The sequence below is a fragment of the Anomalospiza imberbis genome, chromosome 3 (genome assembly GCF_031753505.1).
Source record: "Anomalospiza imberbis isolate Cuckoo-Finch-1a 21T00152 chromosome 3, ASM3175350v1, whole genome shotgun sequence".
Lineage (NCBI taxonomy): Eukaryota > Metazoa > Chordata > Aves > Passeriformes > Viduidae > Anomalospiza > Anomalospiza imberbis.
Genome location: NC_089683.1, coordinates 42,152,229 through 42,177,745, shown reverse-complemented (window position 1 = coordinate 42,177,745; position 25,517 = coordinate 42,152,229). Strand labels below are relative to the sequence as shown.

Sequence of the window (25,517 nt, the reverse complement as noted above, 5' to 3'; positions counted from 1 at the left end):
CAAAGCAGAAATTCCCATAGATAAACCAAAGTCATTATTTGAAGGGATCTATGCAACAACTCTTCATAATATCAGCTGCCTGCTGGAGAAAAATAAAGAGTTTCTACCACATCTTAATCTTCCACTGCAATAATATTCAACTTTTATTTTTTTCTGTTGAGGTTTTGCTGTAACATAGAAATGAAATTCAACAACATGACATTTAAGTCTGAACAAAACATAAAATAACAGAAAAATATATAAAGTTATACTTTATATATTTTGGAGTGCAACATATTGGTACATAATAACTAGGTTTCTATGCCAGATATTATTATATCAATTTTCTTTATTTTTATCTTTGCATATTCACTGTGTCTGCAGTTTCTCCCTGCTCTTGAAACAAGTTAAAGTCCAGTGCTGTAAAAATTTATGAAGTTATTTATGGCATCAGTGGAATACAAATTTGTCAACATAGTACCTGGACACCTGATGGTCTGGGACTATCTGATTATCCAGAGTTTAACAAGGGACATATCTATACCTAGCTAAAGAATCCATTACCAATCCATTTCTTGGGAAAAATAAAAGACCTGAACTGTGAGAAGTGAAGACTCGTGAAGAGGAGATACCATGTTGTTGTTCGAAGATCAAACGCAAATTCAAATCACAGGTGCTCGTCTTACTTTCACATCACCAAAGACAAAATCATTAGGCACTTCTATAACATTGTAATACAATAACACAGCATTAAGGGTAGAATGATAAAATCCTCTTTTAATGACATTGTTGGAGAATTAGTCAGCAGTATACATTTATGCACTACAAATGCACAGCACTTCCATTTAACTTTCAAAGTGCCACTCAGGGTTGAGAGAAAAATTAACAAAGTAAAATTAATTATTTCACTGTCCATGCTAGCTAGACTGCACCAAGGAATAATAAAGCAATTCAGCCTCCATGCCTGTTACTATGGTAACAAATTCCCTTCAAATATAAAGAAACAGTGGACTGGAGGGGATCTCTGAAACCTTTTTCATCAAACACAAGAAACTTGTCACAGATATACTGTCTATTTTTATTTGACTCTGCCTTAAATATAATTTCATGTTTTACTCCACTGTTACTATGGAAAGTGAATCAAGACACCCTGACACAGACTCCTGATACTCTGAGATCAACTATGCTCCCATAGTCTCCTTTAAGTTAGGTAATTTAGCCTCCCAAAAATATAACTTTTTGTGTTACATACATAGAGTCTTAAATTTCCTCAATAATATTTTGCCTGGATAAGACTATCTTGGTTTCCTAATTTAGGGCAAGTTTTGTTTCACTGACCATTTCCACTTCCTTTTTTTGCACTGCTTTTTCAGTGTCTGTCCATCTTTACTGAATATGGGTGACCATAATAGCCTATCCCTTTCCAAGTACATTCCTTGTACTCTGGCATTTCCTTCCTGCAGCTCATTTCTTTTACACACATATTTATGCCCTTAAGTCATAGGCAAGCTACATCTTTCAAATTTCATCTCATTTCTACTATACTGTCATCAGGACAGTCCTTCTTGCTTTATGTAGATTTCATCCTCACTGTTCTCTTTTTCTAGATTTTGTTAGTAATTAGAAAGTTTAAAAGCCATTGTCAAAGTGTAACTTGATACACCAGTGCTACCTTTACTCTTGCTCATCAGCATAGTCCACATCACTTCCTCTTCAACCAGTTTCTTAACATTATCCCAGGATAATGGGATAATAATCCCACCATTTCTAGTCTAACTATGGCATTTCCCATGTAGCATCTTGTCAAATCACTTTGCAATTTAAAAAGATTAGATATACTTAACATCTTTTTTCTAATAAATATTAGTTTCTAGGATAGATTCAGCAAATGAAATATACAGTGCATAAAACATTTTAATAATTCCAGTTTTCTGTTTAAATCTAATTTTTGAGGTTTTCCTTTCCTTCAAAAACATATTTGGCAGTACAGTATGAAATATCAGAGATTGTACATCTTAGTAGTACCCTATCATTTGCTAATATTGACATATATTGTCCTAAATCCTTACTATGAAATTATTAAAGGGCTTCAATTTTGTTTTCAGTTTAATTTTCAGTGGCAATTTTCATTTTTAAGCTTTCTGTATGTTATTACTCCTTTTTTTGCTTCACGTTGTACCCTGTACTCTGACCATCATAAACCTCAACCAATTTCTTCAAACACTGAAGAAAGCATTTAGGTTTCAGATCTCCCAGATTATATACTCTTCAGCTCATCTTTACTAGAAAGCTGTTTACATCACATTTTTTGTTTTAGTGGGTATTTTTAACTTTATATTATATTCTTGGTATTTACAAATCTAAGAAATCTTTTCATATTAATTTTCTTCGCAAGGTCTATTTCATCTTTACCTTGGACAATTTCCATTTTATACTTATGCTGCCTCATTCCAAGAAGGCTCTTGTTCCAGCTGACTACCCGTAACCAATGCTCTTATTTTACCAAAGGTTGCCCTTTATTATTGAGAACACTGGTTCTCTTATTTAATCTTCAGCTTAAATGTCAGTCTGTATGAAGTTCCTGCCACTTCTAAAAGAAGGTATAGCATAAGAAACCTGCTGACCTCTGCTTTTTTTCAATACTGGTAATATATTTCTACTAATTATTACTAATTATTTCCTATCAGAATATAATGTATTTTATAATTAGAATTCCTGGAAAATACTTTCTCTGCTTTATAACGTCTCTTACTGTGTCCATACATAACTGGGAGCACCTCAACTATAATCATACCACTGCAATACCTCCTGCATAATCTGTCTTCAAAACTGACTCCAAATCAAGAAGCTCAACTAATGACATCATTAATGCACATTATGCAGTGTTACATTTCTAAAGTGAAGGAGGATTTAGGGTGTTGATTTTTTTCTAACTCTTGAAATTTCTCACAAGGGTTTTCTGAACATTATAATACAGGAAAAAGGAATCAATCATTATTGTAAAGTTTTTTTAATTACCAGTATTTAATTTCTGTGTAAGACATCACAAGCCAGCACAAAGAAAAAAGTCCTAATCATTAAAGAAATGTTTAAGCATAAGCTTTTTCATTATAAGTTTATATTCTGTAAAAGTACTTTTTTCTAAGTCCTTCATAACCATCAAATTACATTTTCTTACTATATTTACCATTTTTTAGGTATAATCTCAACAGAGGATTGGTTTACCTCACACAGGAAGTTAATTTGGTTGCCAGCAGATTTATTACTTACTTAAGAATGTAAATAAAGAAATTAATATTTTGTCATTTGTTGTGTGTTGTATAGATACAGCACACTTTAAACATTTTTGCTGGATTGTACTAGTCACCTCAATGAACTCACTGTCTCACATGCATCTATTATTTAACCAGCTTTGAAATCCTTTCCCAGAAGAGATAATTCTGGGATGTCTTTTTTCCCAACAAAAGAAGGTTTTTGGCTTACTGTCAGTATCATTTTGTATTCATATTTCACTACATACCTAGAATGAACTGCACTGCTCCCCAGAATAATCTTCATAATATCAAACACATAGGCAATATGAGAACTTGCTTTCTGTCTAGACTTACAATATATAATTTCAGAGAAACTGTCGTGTATTGCAGTCATCCGTATAATCTCATTTCAAACATCTATTCAGGCTATGTGAAACTGATCTCTTATTTTGACAATCTTCAATGCAACAAATCCCTTTAATAATAATAATATAGGATCTTTTATGTTACACATAACATTTTTAGACCTTCTCCTAAGAAAAAACAACTATGCCTTCATTGCTTTATGCTTTTATGTGTGATTTCCTTACCAAAGCTAATTATAATTGTCACCTCTAAATTTGGTTTGAGGGCTTTTTCCCTTCTGATATTTTAGTAGCGAATTCTTATGTAGTTTATTTCTATAATACTTTGTAAACCAGGTTCATCCAGCAAGTGAAAACCTGTTAGTAAGTGTCCAGAACCTCCAGGAACTCAAAAGAATGGGCCCAGGCATTGAATGAAAGCCATGGAGTTCTGAGGCAAAGGAACATCAAACTCTTGGAGTCCAGAGGAGGGCCATGAAGACGGTCAGAGGGCTGGAGCACCTCCTTTGTGGAGACAGGCTGGGAAAACTGGGTTTATTCAGCCTGGAGAAAAAGCTTCTGCAGACCTTAGAGAAACCTTCCAGTACCTAAAAGGGACTTTTAATAAAGTCAGAGGGGGGCGTCTTAACAAGGGCATGTAGTGATAGCACAAGAGGGAATGGCTTTAAGCTGAAAGAGAGTAGGTTTAGACTAGATATTAGGAAGAAATTCTTGACTGTGAGAGTGATGAGGTACCTGAACAGATTGTCGGGGAAGTGGTGGATGTCCCATCCCTGGCAGTGTTCAAAGCCATGTTGGGCATGGTTTTGAATAACGTGGTCTAGTGAGAGGTGGCCATGCCCACAGCAGTGAAGCTGGAACTAGATGACCTTTAAGGTCCCTTCCAACACAAGCCATTCTATGATTCAATTATATTGGTGAGTATGGTTGTTGATAATATTAACATATTGAACACCTTGTGGGAACACTGCATATGTAAGGCTTTGTGGTTGTCATTGACTCTGCTGATTACAGCAGTGTCAAAGCATAGATCAGCTTCATAAACTAGCTTGAAAGAAACTGCCCAACCACTGTTACTATAACAAAGAAATTATGAAGTTTCTTACTGTAAAAACATCTGAAAATTGTTACATTTATTTTGCTTTCTTTAGTTCAATAAAAACAACACCTTCACTTTTATTTTTCCTTCTAATATGTAGGTCTAGTAATTACCACACTGCAAGCCCAAATGCCTCAATTCTAGTTTTTCATCCCACTCAGTTTCCTTCTAATTCTATTAATCCTTTAACACCTAAAGCCAGTAAAGCCTGCTTCTTATTTTAACATTTCCAACCTGCCAAAGGTTCTGCTTTTCTACATGCCTGGAAGCACTTAAGGCTCAACAGTAGCAAGAGAGCAAGACTGTACTCAAGTCAGGCTTAGATCTGCTGGGGTGCATAGATGAGCCATTCCTCCTCCTGCTTTGCCTGCAGTGCTTTATCTGATAGCTGGTGTTAGTGTTAGAGCATGCCTATTGGATTTGGTTTCACACAAAATACCACAACAGCCACAGGAAGAGATGACTTCCCTAACTTTTTGTAGGGCTCAATACACTCAACTGCCTCAATCTTGCAAGATTTAAAATCTATGCTTTAATCCTGAATCTGATTGTATTAACTATCATATTATTGAAAATTCAAAGGTCATAGAATTGGTGAATGCCTTTAATCCCTGCTTCTGTTGAAGCATTTCTGTTGTACATTAAAGCATTCAAGATTCAAAAAATCAGCAGAGGAAGAAAGAGCAGTATAAAACGCAACAGATTAGGAGGAGTCATGGGGCTCAGTCTTTTGCCAAAAGGATTATTATGCCTTTAACAGTCAAGGGATAAAAAAAAGTTATTTTATGTCTAGAAGAGAACTCTTGCAAGCAAGTCTGTTAACTGCTAAGTTAGAAAGTCCTTTTCCTTCTTATAGTGTCTGCCTCAATACATTATAATACAAAAGCTGAAACAGCATCAGCAGTAGGTTTGCAACAGATGTGTATTAAATCCCCATCATACATAGCAGAAATTGGCCTCAGAATTACAACATCCTGTAGGAATGAATTAGTTACTCAACAATTCTATTACAAAATGGACATCTTCTCTACTAGTCTTTCAAATAAAACATGATAAAACTATTTGTAAGGTTTTTTTTTTTACAGCCAGTTTTACAGACAACTGTAAAAATAGTTCCTGAGACATAAAGCCACCTCTTCATAGCTATGAACAAAATAATTCCAGGACATGAGTCATTCCCCATTTATCTGCTAATTTTTGACTATTCACTGTTCCACATGTCAGTTTTTGTGGCTTCCTTTCCCAGTATACCCAATACAGATCATGAGTACCTGACTCAGGATATTGTTTTCCTTTTTAGGATGCAATTCCCCCAATTCAGGTATAGAAATAAACAGTCAAATATTGATATGACTAATTAGTATAACCTGTAGCAAGATCTGGATGCACTGGAAAGAACTAGTCAGTATTTCTACTTTTTCTCATAAATCTTTGAAATTAAAACAATTTGAGGCTGTTTGAATTTCTTGCCTGTATATTTGGGACCTAAAACATCCTGTTTAATTGAAACAGTTTAGTTTGCATCTCACATCTATTACAGTGGTAAAAAAACCCCAGACAAACAAACAACAACAAAATCCAAACAAACAAGCAATGAAAAAAGCCTTTGCTGCAGTGCTTAAGTTACTCTTAAGTTTCTAAATGATAACACATTCTACCCACATAACATGACTCAATTTCTTGCCATCACTTACACTGGAAGAAAATTATATACATACAAGATATAAAGATATACAAAATAATGGAAGGAAAATATAAAGCAATAAGAAGTCCACTTTTAATGCTATGAGAAATCTTCACAGGGCTGCTCGAATACAAACAGAGATCAGGTCAGCTATTTAACACAGAGTTACCATTTTCTTTGTAGTAAGCTTGTGTTTCAAAGCATCTCCAGGCTTGCTGCTTCCAAGAGTCAGCATTGGAAATCCTGCCAATTGCCTCAGCAGGCATCTTACAACCATATGAATTTTGATTTGTTTCTGGAAGTGTCTTATATTTATCTGGCTGCTCAAACTGATTATCAAAATTTAAGAGGCTGTTTCACCTGTGTGAAAAAATGTGGCTGAAACTACATATTAAATCTGAGCATACTATTGGAAGAATAACTATGACTTTTTTTTCAACGCCTTTTCATGACTTACATGTGTGTAAAGCTATGAAACAAGTGTTTTCAAAGACTTTCACATTTTTTTGTCATACCTATGAGATACAGGAATCTCACATCTCAGTTTTCCATTTGTTCAGGGAGAAGTGGCCATTCTGTGCAAGAAGTCTTTCAGACACTGAGCTTTCACTGAAGTCAAAGACCTGCTTCCTTATGTGAAAGCAGAATTAGTGAGAATTGATCACACAACCACCATGTGATTTTACTATATCTTATTCCAATCCATTACATTCAGTAGAATTTTTTTAAAGGAGATTAATTTCCTTTTGTTAAATTATATTTACTTCAAAACACTTTCGCTTTGGAAGAATTCTTCCTTTTCCTGGCAGAAAAAATAGTAACTACTGCAGAAAATAAAAATATAAGGGTTTATTCCAAAAAGAGGAAACAATAAGGAAATATTTACTAGAAGGACTTCCTGGCTCTCTGTGTTCCATTGGTTTATTTTTAAGGGTGATGCTCTGAACACATATACAGAAAGAAGAGTATTGACAGCATAACGGCTGCAAAAGGACTTAACACAAGGAGCATGTATCCTGCCCTCCAAGGACACTTATTCACAAATAAAAGTAATGACTATGCACATCCTCACAATGTATCTATTCCAGAAATCTAGAGCAAGTGGATTCTTTTCACCCTATCAGTGAAACAGTGTTTACTAGAAATTAGTTGAACAAGAGAGAAACACTAAGCTGTACATTAAATACATATATACACATATCATTCATTAGAAGTAGTAATTTATCTAGTTTTCAGATGGCATCAGGGTAGGCTACTACAGCCATATACACTGTTTAGCATTTCTATACAGTAACCTAGAAAGGAAATTAAAGATTATATCTGAAAAGCAGTTTTAAAGGTGAACATAATGTGAATGAAAGGAAACATCCCTTAAAAATGCTGGGTGAGTTTTTCTTTGATTTACAGTAGTGCTGCTGTCATGCCTGCAATGACATTGCACATATAATGAGGTGAAAAATGTAACACAGTGAAATAGGGCATTCATTTTGGAAGCAAGGTACTACTAAGGACTGGATCCACAAGGGATTTCAGAGCCTAGCCTCAAGGTAAAGTTTATATCTAAAATCCCTGCATAATTTAGGGAGTCCACTTGGTGATCATGATCTTCAGCCTAGTGATTCTTAACAGGTGGCTGATGGGATGACATAGTAATCTTGCAGAGACATAATTTGGAGAGGCAGACATGCAGATTCAATATTTTCCTTATAGGGAGGGGGTTAAAATCTCCATCTTCTATCAGCCTTGGAAGCATATAAATAGAAGCTTTATGGAGCTCAAAAGACAACAATAAGGGAATTTTGCTGAAAATGAAGGAGAGGAGAGAAAGAAATCAAAATGCTCCATAGATGGGTTGTAGAAGCTAACATGAGGTACTGACTAGAAACATCAATTTATATATACATGTATGTAACATGTATGTATGTGTATGTATGTGTGTATGCATGCATGTATGTATGTGACATCTATTCATAGAGGTGAAAATACAGATTCAAAATTTCATTTAAAAATATAAAATAAGATTACATCAAGATACTGTAGAAACAAAAATAAAGTGTTATGTCTATATGTGCACACATGTCCCTATTTATAAACACACACATTTCAGCCTTAGGCTCAATATGTCTGTGTCCACCCTTCTCCCTTCCCTACATGGGATAATCTACCCTAAGGTGGTTTTCCTTTAAAAGAATCATAGAATCATGGTTTGGGTTGGAAGGGTCCTTTAAAGACTATCTAGTCAAACCTTTCTGCAGAGAGCAGGGACATCTTCAACTAGATCAGGTTGCTCAGACCCCCATCCAACCTGACCTAGAATGTTTCCATGGATGGAACATTTACTGCCTCTCTGAACAATCTGTTTCACCACCCCCACAGTAAAAAACTTCTTTCTTACATCTAATCTAAATCAACTTTCTTTTAGTTTAAAACCACTACCCCTTGTTCTATTGCAAGACACCCTACTAAAAATTTCATCCCCATCTTTATTACAAGCACCTTTTAAGAACTGGTAATTCAGGAACTGGACAGGGCTTGGCATTAAGCCTTCTTCCCCCACACATCCCTACCCCATATTATTTGGTTTAGAGTTTCAACTGTCTTTTTCTGTATGAGATGGACAGGCAGACTTGTAGACAGAGACCTACATAAGCACACTGTAGAATAAATCCAGAGTTTTATAAGTCTCAAAACAGAATTTGCTTTTTCTGGATTCTGTACCAATCAGGAGGCGTTTGCCCAAGTCATGGATGAATAAGTTAAACAATACTGGGTCCAGTACTGAGCCTTGGAGGACAGCACTAGTAACAGCTCTCCAACTAAACCGTGTGCCACTGATCACAACCCTCTGGGATCTGCCATTCACTTCCAGAGTTTACCTATAAGGATATCCTAAGAGCAATGACAAAAGCCTTGCTGAAGGCCAGGTAGACAATATCCACTGCTCCCCCCTCATCCATCCAGGCAGTAGGCAACAAGGTGGGCAGACATGATTTGCCTCTGATGAATCGATGCTGGTTACTCCTGATCACCTTCTCGTTTTCCATGTTCTTGGAGATGACCTCCAGGATGAGCCATTTCATCACCTTTCCAGGGATTGAGGTGAGGCTGACTAGTCTCAGGAATACTAAAATTTCTGGGTTTGCATCTCTTACAGGATCTATTTCTCCACAGGATACCATATTTGTACCATCATATTTGTAGATATTTCTCTTTTGTCTTACAATTTAAAAATACACTGACTTTTGAATTAGCGTATTATTTGAATTTGATATTCAAAGTTTCCTGCAATACATAAAAATGTAATGCATAAAACAAATGCATTTAACTGTTCAAAGCAAATATGCATTATTTTGTCTACTCAAAATATTCCTTTTCTCAAAACTGTTTTCAGTTTAAAATACTTTTCTTTATAACTATCACTTGTGCAGTTGCATTATGCCATAAATTTCAAATCATGATGATCGATTGCTAATAAAACTATGAAACCATTCCCTATTAAGCAAAGTTAACAGTGACTATCAATTTAGGCTATATGCCCAATGCATTTTTTGCCATAAAACAGGTTTGCAAGTCTTAAATGGTTTCACATTCCTCTAAACCATACTAAGAGCATAACATGAATATTTTAAGCAGCTTAGCTTTGATTTAAATATATTTACTCAGGATATGCTGGCAGCATCCCAAAATGCAGTGTAATACCCTTAAAGCTGGCAATCCCAAACTCAATTTAAGAGAGCAGATAATATGGACTAGCAGCATTAAGGAAAATAAAGTCAATTAATGGGAGTTTTTTTTCTTAATTTGTTTTCTCTAGCTTGAAATTGCAAAGGATGGGTAAAGCTGTGGGATTAATGAAGGAAGAAATTAATGGAAATGGAATATAAAACAAAAAATGGAACAAAAAAGTCCAGGAGCTAAAAAAGTATGCATTATTCAGTTCTTAAGGTTTAAAATTGTATAGCAATATTCTTTTATTTAAAGCACTCACAGGACAAAATGGAAATTCCACCTTTGGAATATTTCAGATATTCACCAGCATATTTTAAGAGAAACAATATGTTAATTTGAAAGCATTTACTTCCACTGAAAAATTAATTATTGAAAATTTATATCTAGTTATGGAAAATAATGTTTACTCTAAGAACCTGCCAAATTATCTGTTCCTGAGATTTCCCTCAGCCATGAAGACTAACTCAATTCATTGTTAAATGAGTTATTCAGGCTGCTGTATGTGCATATTGAGATGTTGGCATTTAGGTGTTCCAAGATCAAGACAAGAGGAAAACAGCCAAAAATAGTCACAGAATAGTAACACATTCCACAAGTGAAAACAAATGCTTACACTATTTAGTTACTGCTTGAAGATATTTCATATTTTCCTGCCTACATTTCACCCAGCTCAAGAACAGAAAAAAAAAACAAGTTCTGTTCATATGATGTTGTCTACAGTTACACTGGAAACTTTTTATTGAAAGTACTGCTGAAAACATTGCTAGTAATTTCCCAGCACCCACTGATATTATGTTGTAAACATAATAACAGTAACAGTAAAATTTTGTTGTTAAATACCTGTATTTCCAGTGATATCTAAAGAGACAAAAACAGTCACTTCACCAGGAAAACATTCCCAAAAATTCTAAAACAGAGCTCATAAGAGTTTCATTGTAAAGAACATTCTAGGCATATGTATACCCATATGCTTTGTTTCGAGACCCATCTGTTTTGATTTGATATATATGCTTCAAAATAACATTTATTTTATGAAACATACACCGAGTGAAAAGGTCCACAATAATTGCTTTGAACAACACAGGGATTTCTTGTAAATCAATTATGTTATTTGGATATATTTTCATAAATTTGCCAAGGAAATTGCAGAATTTTTTTCTGAAGCTGGAAGTTGCATTAGGTTTCAAATCAAAATTGTGAAGTTAAGATGTGAAGCAAATTTTTCATTATTATTTCTGTGAATATTTAACTTCTGTATTACTAAAGTAATTCTTTATAGTCTCTAAGTCATTGAATGATGTAATTCTAAGTTGATAGATATTTAACTAGTCCTAAGTAATCAGATTTAAGCACCTTTGCAGAATCATTTTGTTTCACGGTTATCCAGCCATGTAGGATATACTTTTCTAAGACAAGCCTGTAAACACATAGAATCATTCTGGATTCAATAAAGCCCTGAACTTGAGTCAAAATCAAACAATTTTCAGATTCTGTTTGTTTATATATACATATTTCAACTTGTTATTAGCATTTCCTGACTCTTTAATATAATTAATTTCCTAATTTTAATATAATTAATATACTTAATATAATGTAAGCAATTAATCTATAAAACTCTTAGATTCTTTAATAGACAATCTTTTCGGTTTACAGCTCTTTAGCCAGCCATAAAATCCCCTGCAAGAAAACTGCCCACCTTTGAGGTTACTTCAACAGCGTGTTAAAATGTGAGGGAAAACCAACCTCCCAGTAATCAGAGACTCAATATGACAAGTCTGAGTGAAGAAAAGCTTCAATAACAAAGTAGCAGTAAAATCAACTACTGTCATATATACTGGTCTCATCAGCCAAATACCAAATAATGGAAAAAATGTGGAAGGATTAATGTCAAATGTTAACTTTTAGGAGTTCTCTCAGAAAAAGAATCAGATGTTGTATGATCCAGAGTGGCTGCACCCCCAAGTGCATGCCCAAGCACAAATAGCAGGAGTGGAAAAAGCAGTTAACATAAGAATCAAAGATTAATTGTGCAAACACTGAAAAAAAAAAATATTGTAACCAGATTGAGGGAGGAGAATTTGGTTTAATCAGGAAATAGATACCTTATTCATGTTGACAGATTCCTTGGAATGCTGACTCAAAACCGAACTTCAAGAATTTCATTTAATTAAAAAATTATTACTTTATTATGGATCAAAAAACCCCAAACACACAAAACAAACCCAAAACACACTAAAGAAGATCTAACAGAAAGAAAGAAAAAAAAAAAATCCCACAGATTCCAAGCTTACTCACATTTAAAAGCCAAAAGTTTTTAAATGCAAAGTATAAGGAAATGAAGCAAAACCTATGATTATCGACCAGACTTTAATTTATAAAAATCAAGTTTATACACAGGTAAAAAACTGTTTGTCATCTTGATCAGACCAAAAAATATGTATTGTGCATTCCAATAGGTGTACCCTAATTCAAGGGGAACACCACAGGGACAGGGCACAATATGTACCTCCTATTTCCATAAGTAAACACAGGACTTAGGAAATGTTTAATTTTCTGTGTGGGCTTTTTTCTTCTCTATCATTTAATGTGGAATCCTATGACCTACCACAACAACTGTTAAAATGCAGTTCTAATGCTTTGGAAAGTACATGCAGGAATTTTATATCACTACTGTAAGAAACTGAACATTTAATATTATTATTAAGCAGGATTAGGATGGATTTAAGAATGTTTTGAGAAGTAACATGAAAGTGAGACACCCAGTTCTGAAACACAGCCTTTCCCATTGTAATCCAACAGTAGCACCTGTAAAAACTAATGTAAAATCTAATTGCAGCGCATGGCTGACTAGCATTCTTTTTAAAAGATAACTTTATTTATTTCATTTACTTAATAAATTTTCAGCATTCATCAGCATCCTAAAAATAACTTCTATAACTATTGGTAAATTCCCATGAACTACAGGCAGGGATTAAGGAATGATATTAAATTTGTGTTCTTTTAAAGTAGTATTTGGTTTTAACATGATTGAAGTTTCTCTCTCTTGTGTCTGTCTGGTCATTACCAACATTTATCTGTTTACTGGAGTTGTATCCAGTCAAAAAGGCAAGGTCATGGGAGATCCATTACAAGAAAAGATAACTTAGATAACAAAGGATCCTTGGCCAAGGCTGTTTAAGATTTATTTATAATGAATAATCTCATATTTGTGTCATCAGTTTTATGTATGGTTATACTTGCAGCTCTTTCTTTTGAACAAAGGAAATACTTCTAGAAAACTGGCACATGAAGAATCTTTGTCTATAGATGAAAGCTCCAACTGCTTAAAGTACACAAACACAATGTCTTTAATAAGATACCAACACCTTAATCATTTTTTCCATTAAAATACTGAAAAATAAAATAATACAGCTCTATTCCATGTAACCAGTGAGTTGATTGTCCTTCTGAGCTTTAGGCTCTCAACAGCTACTGGGCAGCTGTGAGATTACTGTGAATAATAAACTGTTTCTGATCAAGGTAATGATCAGAAAAGTCTACCTATTTAACAATGGTCAACAGTTATTTTCTTGTGCCGCAGTAACATTTCTCAGCAGCACTGTTTGAGTATAGCATGAAACTATGCTGTGTAGTTTCTGCACTCTTAAAATCAAATTTTCCTGTCTCTAAAACAATTATATCAGTGCCCAGAAGAAAAGACAGTTTGGTTTTGGTTTGGGGTGTATTTTAGTTTGGGGTTTTGGTTTTTTTAATTATTTGGTTGGTTTGTTCAATAAATAAGATCAAAGCACTCAACTTCACGTTCCCTATAAACTTTTTCACGTTTTTACCCCAGCTGACAAGAACACATTCTTCTTTTGAGAAAAATAAGCTTCCAAGTTAGATACTAGCTTGTGTAGCTAAAAACACCATCCTCCATATCTCTTCATACCCAGAGGCCATACACTTCACTGCTGACACAAATCTCAGAGAAGCAAAATTGTCAGGGCTCTGTTTAGTATTTTACTAAATTATACTGGAGATTTCCAATGATAACTTCAAGTCTTTAAATTAACTCTTTCTTCTACATAAAGGCTGAAATAACAGTAAAAGATGCCATATGGCATGGAAGTATATGGAATAATAATGGAATAGGCAAAGTAATCCTGCTTTACTTGGTAAAGCAGTATTCAGCCCTGCAGCAGAAAAAGCTGTGGAAATGTAGTGGTGAAATATGATCATGGAAATGTAGCTCATTTATCTTTTTGCAGTTGTCAGTGAGAATACTGGTGAATGTAATGACCAATATATCTTTTTCTTAACATATAATAATTTAAAACATTTTTTAAATGGAACTTGAGTTCATTTGAAAAGTTTTGTGCCACTTTGTGTTACTGAGAAAAGTGTTTCCATAAGACAAAGAGGAAAATATTTGGTTGCTACTGAAAGAACTATTATAAATATATATAATGCTGTAATCAAGATAATAGTTTGTTTTTTTTTAAATATGATAGCATTTTATAGAAGTTTTAACATTAGTCCTAGCTCTGAAATAATCAATGTGTTAAAAAAACTCCTGCCTGTGAAGCAAACAAACCTAACTTGTTTTCTTAAAAATATGAAATTCTATTGAAAGGTAACTAATTTCTAAAAATATTGAAAAAAGAATAGTTGCAAAGTAAATATAAAACATGGGTTAAAATATTTGAAAAATCAAAAGCACTGCAGTCTTCTGCATTTCCAGGTCACTAACACTGTAATTATGAAATATTGTACTTAGGGTATTTAAGAACTCATAGCATATGAAAATCTTAGCATACCCTTATTCTTTGCCAGCTCTCATAGAAATTTTTTTGAAATTTTGTATAACTGCACAAAAAAGTCTTCACCAAGCATAACATATTTCATTAATACCTAGACTAACCCTTTTCCAGTTTTTCTCTCACTTTCCTTAACAGCTTAACTATCTTTATGGTGACACCAAAGCCAAAATTTTCTGGCTATCAGTGGGTTTATTTTCTCATAAAATACACAAAATTAGTTGCTATTTATTAATTCAATATCAGAGCTACATGAACTCTAAACCTTAAACAAGTATTTTATTATTCCTTCAGTTTCTTGGTCTTTAAAATTATGGTTCAACAGGGGATTCATGGAATTAAAATCTCATTTGGCTTTGCACCTACTAACTATATTTGTGCAGTTATCCATGTGGGTAAGCTTTTGAAGAAAATGTGCCTGATGAAATACAGGAGTCAAATACAGAAGTAATGACTGTAATCTTCTGCCTCCTCAGGAGTTCCCGTAATTGATCAGCAAAGAACTAAAAGCTCAGCATATCATGGTTCCTTATAGTCAAGACACATAAAACTCACCTAGAGGTTTGTTGAAGTACTGTAGCTTTAATCTAACTAAGAGATTAAACTGTAGCAGAAATGGACTTCACCAGGCTCTACTGATTAACAGCACTGCTAGCTGAACCCTGAAACATTGGCATAATTACCTCCTCTTATAAGGGTAGTGAAAGGAAGTTACTATGGGTCTCACACAGGTAAATTCCCTATAAATGAAGATTTCCCTTACACCAAGAATATTAGTCCATGGCAAACATAGCTGATGTCTTAACAAGTACCACTTCTACATTTTTAGCAGTTGCAGTGAGGTGTTGTGGGTAGGAGCTTCATTCACAGAATTTAGTTTATCTTTTTTAGGATAGAAAATTCTAGTATTCTCTCTTTTTTTTTTTTTTTAATGTCATAAATATGCTTGACTTTATGGGTTCTTTGCTAAATTTCATGGTTTCTTCCTTGATTTTTTTTATTTTCACGACCACTTTGAAAATATTCATGAAGCTCACACCCTGTGAGAACACATTCTGCCACCTTCACAGCTCTTTGCTATCCCAGGCTCACACTACTTGTCAGGAAGCAGATGGATAATCATTATGAGTCCTTCCATCAAAGACCCCTGATGCATCCTCAGGCACTTCTCCTGGTTTACATTAAAGACAACTCCAGCAAAGGAAACATAATTCCACTTTTTTTCTGCATTTGGGTCACCGCAGCACAAAAAACCTCTGTGTGCGTGCACACATTCACACAGAGCTGTACTTGTAAAATCATTGTTGCCTAGTTCCTTTGTTTAAGTCACAAAGAAAACTTTGTGACATTCAAATTATTGCCAAAAATAAGTAAAGGGACTTACCATCAAAAGCACAATAATCAATTGCTAACATGGATTAATGAAAATATTGATGTTTATTTTTTTAAAGTATATAACCACAGTGGAGTAGAAGACAAAGAGCTTCTATCCTTATAACCATCAGATGGGTTCTGGTGAGTAGAACACCATTTATCTGTAGAAACAAAGTGAAGAAGGCTTCCAAAAATATGTGTTACAACACTTATCAACTAGAAGATGACAGTAAGGACAAAAAAGGAAATTATTGTGAACAGACTGCCTGTGGCCACATAAGAGCTAAATACAACAGCTTTATCCAACTCAAGCGTCCTCCCATGAATGAAAAGAGTAGAAAATACTCTGAAAAGCAAGCCACACTTGTTATTTGAGAACAGGATATAGCGTTACCTTAAATTACAACAAAAGTAGTGTTTAATGAACATTGATGATCACAGAATGATACAAATCTACAGCTCAGTTTGAAATCTCCACTGTCTAGACACAAAAGGTCAAAAATGGACAACACTGAACATGCTCTGACTGACTAATGTTGAATTGATCTTTAAATGTGACTTTTCATTGTTTAGGCAGGTTTGAAAAGACGTTAGAAAATCTGATTTAATGCATTTTTGAACACATTTTTCTTAGCTGTATCACAGTCACACAGTCAGTTTCTGCAAGCATATTGAATGTCGTGAATGATAGAGTCTGCTGAGATCTGAAGAGATAAGCCTTAATAACACTCATATTTTATAGTCTTTCCTTTTCAAGGACATCCAAACAAATACATATAGCATTACGGGAAGGAAGTCACACATATCTTTCACAAATTTCCATTTTCTTCCCTTGGTTGCTTACAGATGAGGTATGCACAGGGCTTACCACTTCTCCTGAACTGATCACATGCATGCTTACTTCAAGGCTAAGAAAAGATCAAATCTGGGCAAAGCTAGATTATTTAACTAGGTTTCTGATCTTTATGTAATCATAATATTAAATAACGAGCAAAGGGATTTAATTGAGCAAATTCTTGGTTTTAGAAAAAAAATTATGCTTATTTCATTGAATTATCAGATCATTTTATCAAATATTATCTTTATGTTTGATTTTGACTAGACAGAAACAAAAATCTTACTATTTGCACAGTTGTATATGGCCTTTTTAGGCAAACAGGTTTTTTTTTTCCATTAACCCTCTTCAATTCCTTTCTGTTATTTGTTCAGCATTGATGGCCTTGAATTCATCTGTATTATTTTTCTCAAACCACCTCCATCCTGTTTGTCAACTTTTTTTTCTTTCAACAAAATGAAGAGAACAGTGTTGTCAGGACTATCTGGGAGCATGTCCAAGTAGTTCATTGACTGAAATAGATCAGCACCTCAAGGTATGAAGGAAAGCACCAAAACTTAGCTTTGAGAATGGACTGGTTCAAAAGCACAGTTGTTAAAAAACAGCAAGATATACTCCCTCAGTACTTGATATTTTCTTTTAAAAAAAAGAGTTCCAAATTTTCTATGACCAGTCACTGGCCTTGCATTTGAATTTTGCACAGTAATATCTTCAAAAATGAGCTTTAGAGAGTGAAATATCAAACTGCCATTGCTGAAGGCACTAGAAGCATATATGGGTGCCTCAAAACACCAGAGAAAACAGGTATTTCTAAGCAGTATATAAATACTTTTAAAAAATGCATAATCATTAACTTGAAAATATGGCTGGGGTAAAGTCTTATCATTTGAATAAAAAACATAATAAATGTTTTTTGAATTAAAAAAAATAATTAAAAACCATATGAAACTGTATGTTAGTATAGCATACATGAAAACTGTAAACACTGCTGAACAGTAGAAATCAGATAAGCAAAGAGGTTACAAGTTAGATTCCCCAGGGCTCAGTCCAGATATTGGTCATTAAGTGGCACAATAAGAAAAAAGAATGATGAATTTTAATACTCAAATGCATGCTGATAATTTATTGAAAGTTCTCTATGGCATTTTTAAGCATTTATTTAAATATTTGCTATTAAAATGCATAAAATGTGAACATACATATACCCATTAATATATAATATATAAAACCAAAAACCACTGTGATTAAGCATTTTAAAAGAAAATTCATTCACTCTTTTTGAGTACTCTGTGTCATTCTAATTTTCCTAAAGTACCTTTTTACCCAAATTCTTAATGAATAAGTAGCATGGAACTTCTTTTAAAGATTTTCTGCCTTGTAGGATAAATTTTCCAAATATCAATGAAGTTATTGCTTTAGAAAAGAGTTTTCTCTCACAGAATATGTAGTATTTATGTTTATTACTGTTATTTACATAAATTTCTACATAGTACAATGTTTCTGATTGTCTTACAGCATTTGATAGTAAAACAAGTTGTTTTGCTACTACTGAACTGCATTAACCAGTGAGTATACCAATTTCAACTTTAAAAAAATCAAAACAAAAAGCACCATCAGTCAAATTATTTTATCATGCTGAATTTGTTTTACAGTACATGCCTCCATATTGTTAAGGTCAATAATAAGTGAACAACCAATGCAGATGTCAAAAACAGTAGTGTGACTTTAATTGGGGAAAAAAATTATAAGGAAAGACAAGTTCTGGAATTAACACCTTTGCTAATGGTAACCAGCACAGGTGGTTTGCCTTGAAGAGCATTGTATTCAACATTACTTTGGACCTAATCATGTAACTTAGAAAGAATACTCCATCACCAGTTCATACAGGCAATGACTATACCTGGGATAAACTTGCAAATACCCATGAACTTTAATACAATTTCTGCATTTTAGCATGAGAAAAATCTAAGCCACTCTTTTTCTAAACAGCATGCTACAGCTTACAGATTTGATTCTTATTTCACTTAATATTAACATAAGCTACTGAACAGAACAGAAAGTTAGAGGACAATCAGACCTTAGCCATACAACAAGTGATCTTATTCCAATATTTGATCCATAAATTGTTGTTTTGAATCACTACATATAAGAAACTTTACATAATTTCCTCTCATCCATGGTGTAAAGATTAAAAACACATTATCATAAGTCAGCTTTGCACTCAACTCTCAAGGACTGTACATCTCTGACAATCTCAGTATTTGGAATTGACTGATGATTGACCACTCACACTAAAAATATAGGTAGAAATAAAAGAATTAATTGGTTTCCAATTAGAATAACTGGTTTCATCAAAGTTTTGCAATGTGAACAGTTAGGGCAGGACTGAAAATATTTGCTTACGTGCTTAAAAAAGAGAAAGTAAATTTTACAATTGTGAGCTATGAGCCTCAGATTGTCTTATAAATGTTTCATGCTTACTAGTGTAATTATTTTAATTATGGACTCTTCGATAAATCATGTCCTAATTGTGCAACTTCTAAATAACAGCATAAATGTGAGTTGATTGATATAGCTGACATATGTTTAGCTCTTGAGCTGATTGAAATAGCTGGTATATATTTAGCTCCTAGGGAAGGACAAAGCCCAAATGGATGGCAAGTTCAATAAACTAATCTTTAATAAATTTACCCAGATTATTACCTACTCATGTATATGCTTTATTTTTAAGAAAATGTTTTTACATTCATTATCAATTAGCTTAGGACAAAAAACTTTTTAAAGTAATAGCTATTTCTATATTCAGAGAATTGTAACAATTTGAAATATTGTACTGGACATACATAAAGAACTACGTATGAAGACAGCACAGTTTTTCAGAGTGCAATATTTCTGCACCTTTTAAAGCAAGCTTGATAAGCTTTATTCAATAAATTTCTGTAAAGTAATCAGTTAAATATATGTGTTCATAAACAACTCCTTATTTACAGGACTAACTATGATTATCTATTGTGAAAACAAGCACCACCCACTTGCTGGTAGGTTTTTAACAGAATGAGTGAGCAGTCTTTGATTCAGCATTTTTGTACTTTCATGTCAGGAATAAACTGATGACCCATTCATATATCAATCTTCCCTTTTAAATATCCATCTGAAAAAAATTAGCTCAATATGTCATGATAGGCATTAAAGCCAGAAAAGAAAACAAAAAAAGACCACTCAGTCCACTTTCACTTTCCCATATTGCTGATCCCATGAGAGACATGGTTCATCTAGCCTAACTTAAGCCATCCAAGAATTATCCAGCTTAAGTCAACCTTGTCTAATCCTTCTGCCTCTTTCACTCTCCAAATGCTGCAGAGGAGCCCTAAGGTACGGCTTAGACTGGGAGTTTAGTTTCAAGACAGAAATGAGGACTTCCAGATTTTTTACTTTTTCCCAGAAAGTTAGAAAAACAAAGACTTTCCAAGAAGGACCAGAAAAAAAACATATTCAAATATACATTCCTCTTTCCTCTAAAAATCACTTTCCATTTCACTATTTCAAAATAAATAAGGAAAAAGACAAAGTGCGAGGAAAGGATCAAATACAGGAGCAAGGTACAAAAATTAATAAAAAACAGCCAAACAAATATGTTCCTTTCAAAATTATTCTGCCCATCCATTAAACCACATTTTTTCATTTGTCTGTAAATATGTGATGCTAACCTTTAGCCATACATACTGAAATCAGATAGAATGTTTTCAAATTAGTAAACAGAGACATGCAGAAAATATAAAGGTAAAAGAAAAAAAGGTGGGGGGGAAGTAATCATTATTTGAATTTAAAAGGACATCAAGTCTCCAAAACAACAGTTCCTGACAGCAAAGTAGGAAAGCTCTCCCTGGACTGTTCTTCTGTCAGCTATGAAGCTTTATACAAGAATTGATGATTCTAACAAAGAAGTTTTTTCATGATGGAAGACTGACAGACACTTTCAACATTCCTAGATCAATTGACTTAAAATCCAAATAACTGGTTTTTTGAAAAAAATAGGTTTTAAATAATCTGTGAGTGGAAATACTAATAAAATAAAACACACATTCAGTTTACTGTGAACTAAGAACAAACTTTGTGATCTAAACTCTACAGTGTAGCTGTAATTTAAACTACTCCTCCTGTAGCCTCCACTCACAATACCAGTAAGGAACACTTTTTCTATGTCCCAGGCAGAAACACCGGGAAATGGAAACACTTTAAAAAATCTGTTACATAAAAATGTGTATTTCATTTCAAAGCAACATACCAAACACATTCCTAGATGAGTTACTGTGTTTCAATAGCATTTTGGACTAGAAGAATAATGTTCAAGGAAATCTGAATCATGACTGATCCATGACTGGTCCAAGTCACTTGCAAATTTTGATGCAAGTGCAGCAATGCAAAAATAGCAGTCTTGACTTCAGCATTTGCACCCATTTGCCACTTCTAATTTTTGCCTAAAGGAAAACAAAGCATGGTGGTTTTAATTCATTAAGAAGTAGTTTTTAATGAAATTTAGATTGGTTTTGAGTTTGCTAAGTGTTTTACATAGCACTGCTATAACACCTGCTTTATCCAAATCTGGCTGAGTTCCAGTATTGGAATAATGATCATTGCATGTTTGCTCTGTATTCTTTGCATTGCTGAGAGCTTTGGCTGTTTAAATTGAAGGTGCCCAACACATTTAATATTCTATAACAAAGGAGTCAAAGGATTCAGGGGGGAAATGGGGCAGGAGTGAGGAGAAGAAAGGGGGGAACACAGCATGGATGGCACAGAACTTGCACAAAATTATAAGTATTAATATGATGGTGATCTTTGATTCTCCATGTTCCAGTTCAGATGTGACAGCATAATGAAACATTATGCCATTATGTTATCATGCTGTTTAATCTAATCTTCCAACATACATTACAGCATAACACTATAAAAAGCTTATTCAGGAAAAATTAATTTGCCTTGCAGATTGGGGAGTATGGAAATAAAGCACCCTCTATTTTCTCTTTTGCATTATTGACATACCTTCTAGTAATTGTTCCTCTGAAAGGGATTAAAGAGGATGAAGGTTAAAACTCAGAAACAGACAAGGTAAATACATTGAGTAGGGTACAAAGATCTGCTTTATTTACAGTGGCTACAAAATGTTTGGTTTGCTTTTTTCCCTAAATTGAGGGGATTTCCTCTGGTATAAAATAAATAAATAAATGGGAAAAAAATCCTAAAACTAAACTAATAAAATTATATTCTAATATTTGAGTTTAGAAAAATCTCCTTTTCTCTATTTTTTTATCTCTGGTGGCAGAAACCTTTTCTTTTAGCAACCACATTTAAACTGGAGGCATTACCTGAACATTGCATCTCTTCAAAGGACAAGTAACAGACAGTAAGAAGCTATCAGGTAAGAATAAGTAATCAGTAAGAATACAATCTATCAGGAAATTGTGTGAAAATCATTTTACAAGACTATTGGTGTTCCAAACACGGGGTGAAAGGATCTGGGGATATTCCAGAAAGCCCACACGGATGAAAGCTTTCTTAACCTACACTAAATCTTGATAATGCAATAATGAGTATTTTAAAAGGATAAGTCTAATTCCCCTATCTAGTGCAATAAAGACTGTATACAGCTAATCAGCTTTGCCCTTTCAATTAAACTCGTCCAGGACGTTCTATGTAGTCAGCACCCTGAATGAGTCATTAAAATTCTCGTTCTGTAAGAGTTGTGTGCAGTGCACCGTTGTTTCTAAATTCCATTAAATCCAAACGGTCTTTATCGCCCCATGACCACTGTGACTTCAATCAGCCAATTTAATTACCTTACAAAATTGTCAGCAGAAGCAGCAAAGAAAAACAGGAAGGGTTGTGACGTTATCAAATTGAAATCTTCCTCTGTGCTGTTTAATCTAGACCAGTCAATAACAAAGCTTCTCAACTCCTTGCTGCCTTGCCGAGGCTCTTAACCTTACTCTTCTTTCAAAGATTCCTCTTGTTGTTTGTAAGACTGATTTTGAATGCATCTTCATGAGGATGTTAACAGATATTGAAAGATTCTTCTCCTTGGCAGTAAATTTTTCATTGGCATTGAATGCTGGACTTGCCAAGACACGGACCCCCGAGGGCTCCCATGAGAGTTTGGCTTGCAGATTTTCATCACACTCTTGATCTAAAGGCAGACTGCCTTCCCTACTCAAACAAGATGTGTACATTTTTTTGTTTCTCTCAAATAGAGGCAGAAACCTTACCTCCTCCCACTAAAAGGATGTTAATGCAAAATCCAAGGGAAAGAAAGTATACATCCAGGAGGGTTAATGCAACTCCCTTAAGAAAACCCCACTCGATTACCCAGCAGGCATTTTTCACTTGACCTCTTGTCTCATACACATCTGCACAGAGCTAGTTCCCACTGCAGTGCCATGACTTCGCCGGTTTTAATTGCTACAATTTTAAAATGGTCTCCTGAATCCCAGAACCATGTGTTTTGACACCCAGTGTCACCTCCACAGGCAATGGACTCAGTGAGCCAACCTCTTCTCTGGTTTTGCCACATTCCTAAAAACAATTATATGGAGATAATCTGTTTGAGACAAAGGAGCTCAGATAAGAAGTGTCATGTCAGATGAAAGCCATATAAATGTTCACAGAGGAAGACTCAAACGTCTAGCAATTCCCCTCTGGAGGTTCCCAAAAAGGAGTTGAAAAATGAGGGAGATTTTTTTCTAAATCACAAAGAGTACATGATTTTATAATATTTGATTTTCTATGATTATTACTTTATGTAGGGTAATAGGAAAGTGCTAGCCTTCATGAGGACTCGGTGTAGTATTTTTTAGGAAAAAAAAATTTAAAAATAGTCACTAGTAAGAAATGCTTCTGGTGAGAGTTCAAAACTCTTCCTTTTTCCTTTGAAAAGTTTTTCCTATCTCTCTCTTGACTTTCTTTTGCTTTTAAGCTGGAAGAAACCACATGCGCGCACGCACCCTTCCTTTGTAGCTCATTGTAACACAAAACATTCAGCTCCCTCTCTCATCTGCTTCAAGTCAGGCAACTCCAAAGAACCAAAAAGTCAAAACTACAGGTATATGCCTCTACTTGTCTTTACCCTTCTTGAATGTCCTGAAGAAAATAAAACATCACACAAAGTGGGTTAAAACTTATCAGGTAAGTGAGCACCCTGCAGTGAAGATCTTCAGTCTTCCACCACATTTCCAGGAATAATGAGAGCAAATACAGTGGCCAAACCGCTTTCACCTTCCCGTCGTAGGTCTCTCTTCACACCTTTGCTGTAGGAAAGATGAACTGCTCACAGCAGTAGAGACAAGGCCGAAAACGGGCAGTTTAAATTTTAAAAAGGGCATTTTAGAGCTCTCCAGACTTCAAAGCGCTGACAATCAAGCTCCATATAGTGGTAGTAGGTGGGAAAAAAACGGGGTTTAAATAGCCCAGGCTCTTGCTGCCTTGGGCAAGAAAAGGGGTGGGTTTCTGAAAACACAGGTGAGCAATTCCAGGCGTTTGACAGCTCTTAATGGGCTTGTTAATTCATCATTTTGAGGACAAGGTCGAGATGCTTTCAGGGGGTAAAGGCAGACCTAAGAAAAGCACCCCGACGTGCCCTGTCTCATGTCGTGGGCAGAGAGGCCGATCGGCTGGGCTCTGGATCCTCCGAGTTCCCTGGAATTTCTTGGGAGCCGCTGCCATGGATCTGAGTTTACACAGGGGCAGTGAATCGGAAAGCTGAGAAATGTGATCCCCGATAACGTAAAGGATGTGCCAGTGGTCCGGTATTTTGGCTTTTGTTCGGTGCCAAGTGATAAGGAAAAGGTTTCCATCACACTTAGCACAGCGGAGAGACACATATTGCTGCTGCTTTTCTCACTCGTCAAGGTGGGACTTATCCTTTTATCCGCATTAGTGATTCAGGGCTGTTCCCATCTGACACCCCGGAGTACCCATATAGAAAACCTGAGAGTTCCCTGGGCTCGCTTGTGAGAAACTGTTCCGAAAGGGCAATTGAGGGAGCTTGGTCGCATTCCCCATGAAGCACTGTGGCATTCAGGAAGATTGCCTGGTGTGATGCCCGAATACCACGTCGCCCAACTCCAGCAGCAGCAACAGGCAGGTGTCCAGATGCCTAAGCAAGTGACGCTGGGGAGGGAACGGTGCCATCGCACCAGCCTCTCTCCGTGTTTGCTCCATAAGGTACAGACCTTATAATATAGAAATAACCTCCCGAATTTGACAAATAAGTCAGGCGGTTCGACTTCCCTGTGTGGCTGCTAGAAGATAGCTTTAGAGAGAGAGGGAGGGAGAGAGAGAAAGGACATGCTGGCTAGTCCCAACAATGAGAGAGGCCGTGGGAAGGACAATGCGAATCCATGGTG

At 35.0% G+C, this 25,517-nt stretch overlaps 1 protein-coding gene and 1 long non-coding RNA gene across 5 annotated transcripts in view; both read right to left on the bottom strand.

Annotated features, from left to right (window-relative positions):
* The window catches only part of GRIK2 (glutamate ionotropic receptor kainate type subunit 2), a 354,225-nt gene that overhangs the window by 320,434 nt on the left and 8,274 nt on the right, over nucleotides 1-25,517 (bottom strand). The gene's annotated exons all lie outside the window — the stretch shown is intronic.
* LOC137469887 (uncharacterized) lies at nucleotides 21,621-24,550 on the bottom strand. Its single transcript, XR_010996753.1, has 2 exons — nucleotides 24,379-24,550; nucleotides 21,621-24,252 (listed from the first exon to the last, which is right to left on the bottom strand). It is a non-coding gene; the product is annotated as an uncharacterized lncRNA (long non-coding RNA).